Source organism: Sus scrofa, chromosome 14 (genome assembly GCF_054392235.1).
Source record: "Sus scrofa isolate SSC_HxYL_T2T_F1_AM1 chromosome 14, Sscrofa_HxYL_maternal_Yorkshire_Landrace_v2.0, whole genome shotgun sequence".
Lineage (NCBI taxonomy): Eukaryota > Metazoa > Chordata > Mammalia > Artiodactyla > Suidae > Sus > Sus scrofa.
Genome location: NC_139396.1, coordinates 49,855,724 through 49,868,077, shown reverse-complemented (window position 1 = coordinate 49,868,077; position 12,354 = coordinate 49,855,724). Strand labels below are relative to the sequence as shown.

The following is a 12,354-nucleotide window of genomic DNA, read 5'->3' as shown; positions in this document are numbered from 1 at the left end:
ACAGCATGACAATGTCCCAAGGCAGGACTGTGATTGGTGCTTCCAAGAACCAACAGAGAGGCTGGAATGCCCTCCCCCCACCAATTCCCTGCCCCTCCAGGTCCTTCCCTGCCCAGCAAAGCCAGAACCTGAGACCCTCAGCTACAACCGATGCCACCACCCCCAGACCCAAGCCTCCATCTCTCTGTCATGATAGGGGAACCCAACTCTGCAGCTCAGACGCCCCCCCACCCAGGCTCTGCCAGGACCCACATGACCCCAGACTGGGATGCTCTGAAACCCTCCAAAATCCTGAGGCACAAAACACACGCTGGGAGTTCCTGTTGTGGCTCAGCAGGTTACAAGCCCAACTAGTATCCGTAAGGATGTGGGTTCGGTTCCTGGCCTCACCCAGTGGGTTAAGGATCCAGCGTTGCCACAAGCTGTGGTGTAGGTTGCAGATATGGCTCAGATCTAGTGTTACTCTGGCTGTGGTGTAGGCCTGTAGCTACAGCTCCAATTCGATCCCTAGCCCAGGAACTTCCACATGCCGCAGGTGCAGCCCTAAAAATAAAACAAAACAAAACAAAACCACCCTGCCTGGACCTCCTGGGATACCCAAGGGCCCAAGCTCAATTTCCAGCCAGGTGTAAGGGGCATGACCATCCACACTGACCCTCTCCCAGGAGCCCTGGAAATGCATCTACCCTTGGTTTCACTTTGGCTGCAGAGACAAGCTCCTCTGACCCTAACTGCCAGCAGAGCTAACCCAGCTCACTCTAGGGTGAGCTACTTACACCCCAAAGGCCTTCTCACCACTGCTGGTGGGATGGAGTCCGAGGGAAACCAGTACCCACAGCAAGGAACATCAGGGAACAGCAGGAGCTTCTGGCTGCACCCAGAGGACAGAGCAAGGAGGTAAAAGTGTTTAGAGAAGAGAGGAGTTCAACCATCCACGGACAGAACAGAGCCCAGGTCCCACCTCAGCGCTGCAAACAGAGGCCTCAGAGGAGGTGGCTAAGGGGCGCAGGCTCTGGGTGGGCCCAAGAGGTGAGTGAAGGGGCCTGGAGGCAAGGTTTTCTGGCTTTCACAGGTCATGAGCCCAGCTGACAGGTGAGGAGAGAAGGAGGAGAAGACAGGCTCAGAGAGGGCAAGTAACCTCTCCAGGGTCACCCAGCTAAAGAACCTCCACCCACAGGCTCTGGCTTGGGGCCTGAGTCCCAGTCCCGGCCCTTCCAAACTGTGTGCTGCTCAGGTGGGTCACCTGACACAAGCCTCAGTTTCCTCAACTGAGAAGTGGGGATCCTACAGCACTCTCCCTTCCTGTGGCTGATTCAGGTATGAAATGAGATCGTGCCAGGCAAACCACAGCAATCACATCAAGGGTGATAATACCAGGGACAGCACCCCCGACACGTGGCACCTTCCTAAGCACTTAGCATGAATCAGCTCAGCTCATCTTCAAGCGAGCCCTACCAGGCATCAATCACTACCCTGCTTCCACAGATGAGGAGACTGAGGCTCAGCAGGGTTAAGCCACCTGCTGTAACTCACACTGGGACTCAAAGCTAGAACAGCCAGGCCCCTGAGCTTGTACATTCTTTTTAGATCACTGTAGATTCCCATGCAGCTGTAAGAAGTAATATAGCTGGATTCTGAGTACCCTTTAGCCAGCTCCCCCCAATGGTATCATCCTTGAAACTGACAGTGATACAGTTGGCCTTATTTAGATCTCAGAGTTTATGTGCACTTGAGTGTGTGTGTGTGTGAGAGTAGATCTATGTACTTTTATCTCATACATGTACTTGAGTGTGTGTGTATGTGTGTGTGTGTGTAAATCTACCCACTTTTATCGCATATATGTACTTATGTGTGTGTGTGTGTGGATCTACGTGCTTTTATCTCAGTGCACATTCCTGTGGCCACTGCCACTGATGCAGGACAGTTCCACCACAAGGGTCTCTTAGGTGACCTCTGGTCCAAGCCATCACACAGGACTGTCTTTCTCAATGGTTGAGGAACCCAGTCCCCAAGACCCTCAGGGCAGGGCAGAGGGGGGTCACAACACAGCTCTGTAGCTGACCCAGCTGGGCACCAAGGGCTTAGGGGCAACAAGAGGACATTCATGGTGTCCCCTGCTATACAGGCCTTTCCCAAGGTCCCCAGGAGAGGTCTGAGGACAAGTGGACAGCAGGCAGCTGGCACGGGCAGCCTGGACACCCTGGGCATTCCCCTCTGGCTCCTCCTGGCCCGAGAGGGAGGCCCCGAGCCAGCCACCGGCCCAGCATCCGGTGTCACTTACAAACACACAGGACCGCTGCCACCCTCGGCAGGGGAGCCAGCCCTGCACACCCTGCCCGCAGGCCACACCAGGCACCGGCAGGGTGCCTGGCCCAGGGTCAGTGGGAAACGAGGCGGAACAGGCATGCAGTGGGGGTGCACCGGGCACTCCAGTCCAGGTCCAAATTCAGACTGAGCCTGGGGCTGGGGAGGGACACTCCTGATCCCACACTATCCCTAGATGTGGGGTTCCCATCTATGAAATGGGAGGGCTTTCTCCAGGGAAGAAAAGAAAACTCGACAGAGACCAAGATATAACTAACTTAAATGCAAGCTTATGGTCTACACTGATGTACACCAGCCCACTCGAGGCCCCTGCAGGGTGGTTTCTGTTTTCCCCAAGGCACATCTGTGGCAGCTCTCCCCTAATGGACAAGAGAAGGGAAGTTCCATGGGATTCCATGACCCACCCCAGGTCACCTGCTCATGAGAGGTGGGGCAGGGACCATTATTAGCCCCCTTCAGTCAGTCAACAACTCAGAGGTGGAGGCATAGGGAGCATCCATTTGCCAGATGGGAAAACTGAGGCTCGGAGATGTGACGTGACTTGTCCAAGGTCATGCAGTCCAGGATGTGAACCCCGGAGGCCGCATCCCTCCCTCGCCCTGTCCTCACGCCTCCACGGCTGCTCTGTTTGACAGACAAGGAAACTGAGGCTTGAACAGGTGAGACCCAGCATAAAAAGGAACGGAACCGGGATTCAAACCAGGATCCATGGCAACCGAGCCATGCCGTTTGGGAACCAGCGCTCCAGCGCTCCCCGGCCTGGGCGCCCCATGAGACGTCTCCCAGACGCCCCGGCGCACCCAGACCTCAGGACAAATCGCTCCCTCATCCCCTCCGCTCACAACTGAAGGCTCCTTGTGAGCTTGAGAAGCCCTTCCAACTTTCCAGTGTTTATCCCGGCTCCTTGCTGCCAGGTCCCTGGGCAAGCCCAGGCCGGTGGCGCTGATTTCAAACCAGACATGGGCACCCAGCCAAACGCCACCACGGTGGGAGCCGGGCGCCAGGGCAGCCGCTGCAATGCCTGCACCTGGCCCCCTCCCCTGCTCCATGGCCACCAAGGCGGCCGCCCCCCAAAGTCCCAGCCTTTCAGTCCTGGGGCCAACACTGATGAACAGACACAGGAGCACCGGATCTCTGATGCTGCCCACTCTTCCACAGGGACTGGGCACAGGGACTCTGAGAAAACAGCATTGTTTCCTCCCACCCGCCCCCCGACACCCCCGGGACCACAGTTGAGAAGCACTATCCCTTCAGGGCCACCCACCCACCCAGCACTCTTTCCGGGGCTTCAGCAACTCTGATAAGGCATCGGGTCACTGTCCCCTGGTGATCGCCCGGCGGCCAGGGCAGAACAGGCGGCTCCAGAACATGAATTCATCAGCCCCCAAATGGGGTCCCCAGCACAGGTCCCAGCCTTCCTGCAATCCATGGCCCCGATCGCCCTCCCTTGGCCAGGCAGCCGGGCCACGCCGCACCCCCCTGCCCACCGCCAAGCCCGGAAACTTCTCTTACCCGAGCACATGACCAGCCTCTCGCTCACGTCAGCTCCAAACACAACTTGAAGTAACTCTCCCACAAAAACAAAAACAAAAAAAAAAAGAAAAGAAAAAGAAAAGTAGAAGGTGCCAGCGAGTGGGTCAGCAGAGTCCACACACAGAGATTGTTCTGCTGGCTTCTAGAGGCCCCACCGTGTCCAACCTCAAACCCATCCTTCCTCCAGGGCTGACCCGGGAGAGGGGCGGCCCCACCGAGCAGCTGCGCCGCCTTCCCGCGAGACTGCGGGCTCCCACCCCGGCTGGGGGGGGGGCCCTGCAGCCGGCCCGGCCCCCCAGGCTCCCAGCCCAATCGATGGCCCCCCTAGACGGGGCTGGGCCGAGGCCCCCCCAAGGGACACCCCACCGGGCCACCCGACCCACGGTGGGGTGAAAACGCAGTGTCAGGCCTCGAGGATCCCTGCTCACCTCCTGCCACCCGGGCCTATAAACACAGGGAATTACATAAGTCCACTCCTCTTGTTGGGAAGCCAAAAGTACGAGCTTTTTCTCCCAGCCTTGGCAGTAAGTAATAATTCCTCATCGCCATGGTAACCCTGGCGGGCTTCCAGCCGACACTCAGGAGCTGAAACACGGGAAGGCCTTTTTATAGCTCAGTAGAAAAACCTCCTCGCTGTTCACCGCTCGCAGGCGAAAGCGAGCTCCTGAACCCATCTCCTCCCAGCCGGACTGTCCACCCAGAGGGTGGCGTGGGCGTCCTGGCCGGGACCTGGCACGAACCGAGGTTACTGCCCCCGTCCCTCCCGGTCCTCCGGTCTCCAGGGTGACACTGCCGCTGGGCAGGCTCTGCCTTTAAAATATTTCTGTCCTTGTAATCTCAGGAAAAGCAAACATGACCCCCTGCGCATTGGTATTCTGAACCAGGGTCATCACAGTGACGGGCCCAGAGGATGAAAAAAGACATAGTCTGTCTGTCTATCTGTCTGTCTCTCTCTCACACACACACACAGAGACTCATGCACACAAGCCAAAATGGATGGTTTGGTGGTCAGCCCAGGGGTCTGAACCTTGGCTGCAACTTGCTGTGTAACTCAGAAACAAGTCTAAGCTTCTCTGGGTGTCGACTTGTCATCTACAGCAGGGGCAGGCTCCTCTCTGCTTCCCCAGGGCTCAGAGCAGTAGCGATGAAGTGTCAGGGGAAGCTGAAGAGGGATCTCCGGATGCACCTGCCCCCAGCTCCCAGGAGCTGGGTGCAGTGCTGTTTGCCTGGGACTGCATCCTGAGTGATGACAGAGGCCAGGAAGACCACCACCGCAGTGCAAAGGTCTGGAGGAGGGTCAAATTAGGTGTGTTGCCAAAGCAGAGAGAAAGCCAGAGCGGCCAAGTGCAGTAGTGATGCGGCGAGTCAGAAGATGAGGTCAGGTAGTAATGGCAGGGGGTGGGGCTAAGAAGTCTGGGCCAGTCTCCTTGGACTGGAGACACTCCCAAGAGTAATAATGACAACAACAATAGTAGAATGTACTGTGTGTCCAGGACTGGGTAAGCACTTCACTTGTTAAGCCATCTGTCCTCAGGATGGCACAACCAAAGCCCCTGCAACTGACATACAAAGAAGGAAACAGGCCCAGAGAAGTTAAGAGGCTCGCCCAAGGTCACACAACTAGAGAGTGGTTGAGCTGAGGTTTGAACAGGGCAAGCCCAGCTTGCATTTACCCTGCCCCAGGATCTAGTCAGCCAGAAGCCACAGAGGGTTTGGGGCAGATCAGATCTGCATGTGACAAAGGTCTGCAGCCCTGAACTGGCCAGGGACTGGAATGGCCACCAGGAGACCCGTGAAAAGGCCCATGTGGGGGCCACATGGGTGCCAACTTTATCAGCTCACCTTCTGGCCTCTCCCAAGAAAACCCTCCAGAGTATTTGGGAAAATCTCTACTCATCTGCCTTCTTTCAAGGGAGGGGAGGAGTTCCCATTGTGACTCAGCAGGTTAAGAACACCACACAGTGTCCACGAGAATACAGGTTCGATCCCTGGCCCTGCTCAGCGGGTTAAGGATCCAGCGTTGCTGTGAGCTGTGGTGTAGGTCGCAGATGTAGCTTGGATCCTGCGTTGCTGTGGCTGTAGTGTAGGCCGGCAACTGCAGCTCTGATTCGACCCCTAGCCTGGGAACCTCCATATGCCTCAGGTGCAGCCATAAAACAAAACAAACAAACAAAAAAGGAGGGGAAACCAAGACACAGAAAGACAGGACAAACCAAAAACTGTATTTTTAGACCAAAGATCCAGGTGCCGTCTTCCTGCCCCGACCATCGGGAGACCACAAAACTCAGGACTGGGCCAAACCAGCCCCACCAAGCCACAGGCAGTCGGCAGGACACAAGGCTGCAGAGTCAGAACGTACGGGTTCCTTTTGTTCTTTTCTGTTTATTTTGGACACAGACCTGCACCCAGACTTTCTCAGAGGCTGGCTCTGGAGTCAGGAGTAACACAGCCCAACCCCCATCAGAGTTATTTATATGCGGGCAGGTTGGACGCCTGGCCTTGTCATTCTGCGGCCACTTCCTGGGTCTCCCCCCACCCCTTAGAAGCCAGGCAGCGAATGATTTGCTGAGTGACTCTATGAAGACGGCAAATCATCACAAACCAGAAAGAGCCCGGGCAGTACCCTCCAGACAGAGCCAGCCCCTGACCCCAAGCTTATGTTCAGAATGAGTATGTGGTCATCTGCTTAGCAAAAGTCCTTGTTCCCCAAGCCTCTGAGGGTGAGGGAAAACCAAGATTCACCTGGTCATTCCAGGTACTTCCACCAACCCATCTGCGGGCAAAGCTTTGAACAGTAGGCAGATCACTGGCATGGGGGCCACAGAGGCATGGGGTCCCCCCAAAGAGGCAGGAGGGGTCCCCAGGCCAAGTGGCCCTGGGCAAGACCCCCACCCTCTGCAGCCATCAGTCTGCTCCGCTGTGTGTCCGGGTCAACAGGACTACACCTGCGGGGGTCCGGGTCACAGCTCCCATGGAGTAGCCAGGCCCCATGTGGAAGGGATCCCTGCTCACTGCGCCCCCCACAACTGCTTCTTCCTGACCAGGCCAGACTCCGAGATAATGCTGGGAGCAGAGCAGGGGCTGGGGGAAGAGAAAACATAAGCTAGAAACATCTGGCTACTGTTACCTCTTCCTCTCCTTTCCTGAACCCTGATGCTGCCAGACTGGGGCGGGTGATCACTCTCTCTCCTGGACAGTCTTGGTTTCCTCATCTGAAAAGCCACTTCCAAGATGACTTGGGTTTGTTTTTTTTTTTTCTCCTTTTTTTGGCCACACCACGGCATATAGAGTTCCCAGGCCAGGGATCAGATCCAAGCCGCAGTTTCAACCTAAGCAACGGTTGTGACTATGCTGGATCTTTAGCCCACTGTGCCCGCCTGGGGATCGAACCCGTGTTCCAGTGCTCCCAAGACACCGCCGATCCTGCTGCGCCACAGTGGGAACTCCAGAGATGATTTTGTTGGTATGCATCCATACACTGAGATAGTCTTTGGCCATAAAAAGGAATAGGCGCTGATTCACGCTATCACATGGGCGAACCTCAAAAACATCATGCCAAGGGCCAGACACAAACAGCCACATGCTGCGTGATCCCATTTACATGAAATGTCCAGACCAGGCAAATCCAAAGAGATGGAAAGCCGACCGGTTGTTGCCAGGGGCTGTGAGGAGGCGGGATGGGCAGTGGTTGCCAATGGATCCAGAGTCTCCTTTTGGGGTGATGAAGATATTTTAGAATTAGACGGAGGTGTTAGTTGTACAACCCTGTTTACATAGTAAAAACTAATTGCGTGCTTCCAAATGGTTACTTTTTTTTTTTTTTTTTTTTTTTTTTTTGGTCTTTTGAGGGCTAAACCCACAGCACATGGAAGTTCCCAGGCTAAGGGTCACATCAGAGCTATAGCTGCTGGCCTATACCATAGCCATAGCAACCCCAGATATGAGCCTCATCTGAGACCTACACCACAGCTTGTTGCAAGGCGGGACTCTTAACCCACTGAGGCCAGTGATCGAACCTGCATCCTCACGGACACTACGTCAGGTTCTTAACCTGCTGAGCCACAACGGGAACTCCATCAAATGGTTCATTTTATATGATGTGAATTTCACCTTGATTCAAAATAAATAATACAAAAGTGGTTCTGTTGAGTGGACTCCACTCCAGTCCAGCTTACTGACCTTCTGAAAGCCGCATCCACCTCTCAGCTGACTAAGGGTCCCTGACCCCAGGCCTAGAGCCATCAGACATTCAACAAACATTGCTGGAGGCCCCAGCAATGGGCCCTGGGCACAAACAATCATGCAGCAACATGATAGAGATTTCTGCCCTCGTGGAGGTAACTTGGGAAGAGGAGGGAAAGTCAACAGATAAAGATGTGGCGACATTCAAGGAAGGACTGCAGCTATGGATGTGTGGTTTCTGCGGCGGGGACAGTTCAACAGTGGCCTGGATGGAGTGAGAGAGAGAGATGTGGAAATTCTCATGGAACAAGGTTCCAGGCTGAGGAAACAGAGAGGGCAAAGGCCCTGAGGCCACCCCGCCCTTGGTGAGTCTCAGGAACAGCCAGGCGTCAGCGCGGGCTAGCGGAGAAGGTCGGCCGATAGGGCCTCGTGTTCCACAAACAGATCCTCAAGTATTAAGTGTTATTAAAATAAAGTTCATGGTGTTTCTGGTGTGGCTCAGCAGAGTAAGAACTTGACATAGCGTCTGAGGATGGGGGTTCGCACTGGCCTTGCTCAGTGTGTTAAGGATCCAGCATTGTGGTGTAGGTTGCAGATGCAGCTCAGATCCAGTGTTGCTGTGGCTGCGGTGTAGGCCAGCAGCTACAGCTTTGATTCGACCCCTAGCCTGGGCACTTCCATATGCCATGGATGTGGCCATAAAAAAAATTAATTAGGAGTTCCCGTCGTGGCGCAGTGGTTAACGAATCCGACTAGGAACCAAGAGGTTGCGGGTTCGGTCCCTGCCCTTGCTCAGTGGGTTAACGATCCGGCGTTGCCGTGAGCTGTGGTGTAGGTTGCAGACGCGGCTCGGATCCCGCGTTGCTGTGGCTCTGGCGTAGGCCGGTGGCTACAGCCCCGATTCGACCCCTAGCCTGGGAACCTCCATATGCCGCAGGAGCGGCGCAAGAAATAGCAACAATAACAACAACAACAACAACAACAAAAGACCAAAAAAAAAAAAAAATTTAATTAATTAATTAAAATAAAATAAAATGAAATTCACTGTAGCATTTGTTTTCTATGGTTGCTGAAACAAAAGACTACAGACTGGGCTTTGAAGCAAGAGCAGCATGTCCCCTTCAGAGTGCAGGAGGCCAGCTGTCCCAGATCAAGGTGTCACCAGTGCTGTGTTCCCTTCTAAGGCTCCTGGAAAGAATCCCTCCTTTCATCTTCTAGCCTCTGGTGGCTCCAGGTGGCTTGTGGCCACATCACTCTCTTCTCTGGCCTCACGGTCACATGGTCTCCTCCCCTGAGCATCTTCTCTTACAAGGACTTTTGTCATCAGATTTAGGGCCCGCTCGAATCGAGGATCATCTCTTGAGACCCTTAGCTCAATCACATCTGCAAAGACCCCTTGTCCAAACAAGGTCACACTCACAGGTTCCAAATGGACATTTCTTTGGGGGACCACAACTCAAACTACTCCCACGGTCCAGACTCACAACTCGGCAGCATCAAACGCCCTAACCGTCCATCCCTCATCTCCCCTCTCCTGGCCATTCTGATTCCAAGGAACCATACCGCAAGCTGCAGGTGCAGATGTTTGAGCATCTTGAGGAAATGACTCCCTCCCCCAGCTAAGAACAGATGCCAAGGAACCCAGAGCCCTTTCCCTGAAAGAGGTATCCATGAGCCACTCCTGGGGAGCTGGCAGGCAAGTGGCCTCCTTGACCGGGAGACCCTCCCCGGATCAAATGCACGCCACTTCATCTCTTCTTCCAGGCACAAAAGCGTCACAGTTAAACCCTTGGCCGTGCTGGCTACAGGCAGGGAACTGTCCCCTAGGGCGGGTTTCCTGTTTGCTGTTTTTATTTTTAAAAGGGGCCGCCCCCACCCACAGCAGCTGTGACCCAGCAGCAGGCAGGCCTAATTGCTCCTGTCGACGTGCAGTGCCATCCTGGGGCCAAGGGCACAGAGCAACTGGCAGGGATGGCCTGGAGGAGGGGGGCCCACGCCCAGGCAAGAGAGGAAGGAGGAGGTGGCCAGGAAAGCTTCCGGCCACCACCAGCCAGATGCCAGGACCCAACCCAGGAAGGAAAATAACATGAGTTCAGGGAAACACACACTCGCACACGCACATGCACACACGCACACGCACATGCACACACACACTCCCAATGTGCCAGGCACTGGTGGCGACAGGCATCACACATGCTCCTTGATGCCTCACAACAATTATACGGGAGTTTTACAGATATGGAAACCAAGGATCAGAAAAGTGAGATGGGGAGTTCCTGTTGTGGCGCAGTGGTTAACGAATCCGACTAGGAACCATGAGGTTGAGGGTTCGATCCCTGGCCTTGCTCGGTGGGTTAGCGATTCGGTGTTGCCGTGAGCTGTGGTGTAGGTTGCAGACACAGCTCGGATCCTGTGCTGCTGTGGCTGTGGCTGTGGCCGGCAGCTACAGCTCCGATTGGACCCCTAGCCTGGGATCCTCCACATGCCGTGGGAGCGGCCCAAGAAATGGCAAAAAAAAAAAAAGAAAAAGAAAAGTGAGGTGACTTGCCCCAGGGCGCACAGCTAGAAGTGCCAAAGCCAAAAGCTGAACCCAGGGAGTGTGGCGCCCAAGCCTCTGTCACTAACCACTAGGCTTTCCTGTCTCTCAAGACACACTGAGCTCCTCTGGGGGGTTCTGGGAGAAATTCTGTGGCCTCAGGCCTCCACTTCCGTAAATGGCATCTCCAGAGGCATTCAACGTGACTTCCCAAGGCTTGGGACCTTCTGTGACATTCCATGGACCGGTCTGCCCAGATCACGAAGGGCAAAATATTTTGAGATGAAAGTCACAGAACAGAGGCCACAAAATGATGACAGCCAGCTGCGGCCAACCGGGAAGCTCCTTCTGGCACACACAATGTGGTTTTGTGTTTTTTTTTTTAATTAGGACATTGCTTATAAAATCCAGATTTCTAGCTTCTCTTGGAAAAAAAAAAAAATCAGAATATCCAGCATGCCAGTTAGCCACAATTCCCACTCCTCTCTTTCTCCTCATTCTTTCCCTGACTGCGTCTGAATTTGGGACACTCCTTTCCTTCCATCTTGGCCACCTCCTCCCAATGTGGAAAATAGCTAAGCAAGTGTTGAAGGCCTCACTCTGCAGGGAAATGGCAAAGAAAAGAGTGCCTCTCTTGCGTCTTCAGTCAACTCTCCCTCCTCCTGGCTTGCTGTGCTGATGGCATGAACCTGCTTGAGAACAAGGCCCATAGAGAAGGAAGCAGAGCTGAGATAGAGCCCCTGGATCCAGCCATGCCTGAACTTGTCCTAACCTGGACTCTGCCATGATGAGCACCCACCAATTCCTCCTTGTGGCCTAAACCAGTCTGAATGTGTCTCCACCACGACTCAGGAGTCCTAACTAATCACCCTCGGGCCTTGCCATTTCAATTGACATTTGACCAAAGAAACCTGTCTTGACCACAGGCAAATTTGAAACCTGTTACACTCCAGCGATGGTCTGAACTCTGTCTACATGACCCTCACTGTTTAACTGACCTTCTTCCTCTGGGCACCAAACTTCTCAAAGGCACGAACAAGGCCTGATTTTTCCATCATTCTGATCCCAGTGGCCTATGAATGTCCAGAACATTCCGTGTGCCCAATAAAAGTAAATTAACCAACTGGCAGAAAACAAAAGGGAGGAGTTCCTGCTATGGTGCAGTGGGTTGAGAGTCTTACTGCAGAGGCAGCAGCTTCAGTCCCAGGCCCAGTGAAGTGGGTTAAAGGATCCAGCATTGCCACCTGGCTCAGATTTGATCCCTGCCATACGCCATGGGTGTGGCCATTTTAAAAAGGGGAAGAGGGAGCAAAAGCCATTAAACTTAACTTCTGCCTTAAATGTGATAAAGGGCCTCATCCCTGAGGTCTACAGAACAGCCTCAGATCCACAGGGCTACACCTGGTGCCCCTGGATCTGTTCCGGCCAGGTAAGTAAGCCTTCTCAGCATTCCTGCAACACCATGACCCCAGGGCCTTTGCACAAGCTGTTCCCCCTACCTAGCCAGCTCGGCCCTCTGCCTTGCATACGTCTGGTTCTTTCTCATGGTCCAGGTCCTAGTTCAAGTGCCACCTCCTCAGAGACTACCCTAGATTCCTCTACCTCAAACAAGCCCCTCTAAAAACCAGAGTTGCCCCACCCTGTTATTCCACAGCCAGCATTTCCATGCCTTGCAATACCATGTTTGTTTTTGGCACCGCCCATCTCCACATCAGCCCCAGGGAGATGAGGTCCTGGTGTCTAGTTCATTGTGTATCACACCCCACCCCCACCCCCAG

General features: G+C 54.3%; 2 protein-coding genes across 2 annotated transcripts in view; both read right to left on the bottom strand.

The window, feature by feature from the left end:
• The window catches only part of NCOR2 (nuclear receptor corepressor 2), a 176,720-nt gene extending 174,359 nt beyond the window's left edge, over nucleotides 1–2,361 (bottom strand). Inside the window, 1 exon segment of the mRNA NM_001044576.1 lies at nucleotides 2,350–2,361. The gene's annotated coding sequence lies outside the window, so the exon portion shown is untranslated.
• The window catches only part of LOC146396535 (uncharacterized), a 72,710-nt gene that overhangs the window by 18,404 nt on the left and 41,952 nt on the right, over nucleotides 1–12,354 (bottom strand). The window lies entirely within an intron of this gene.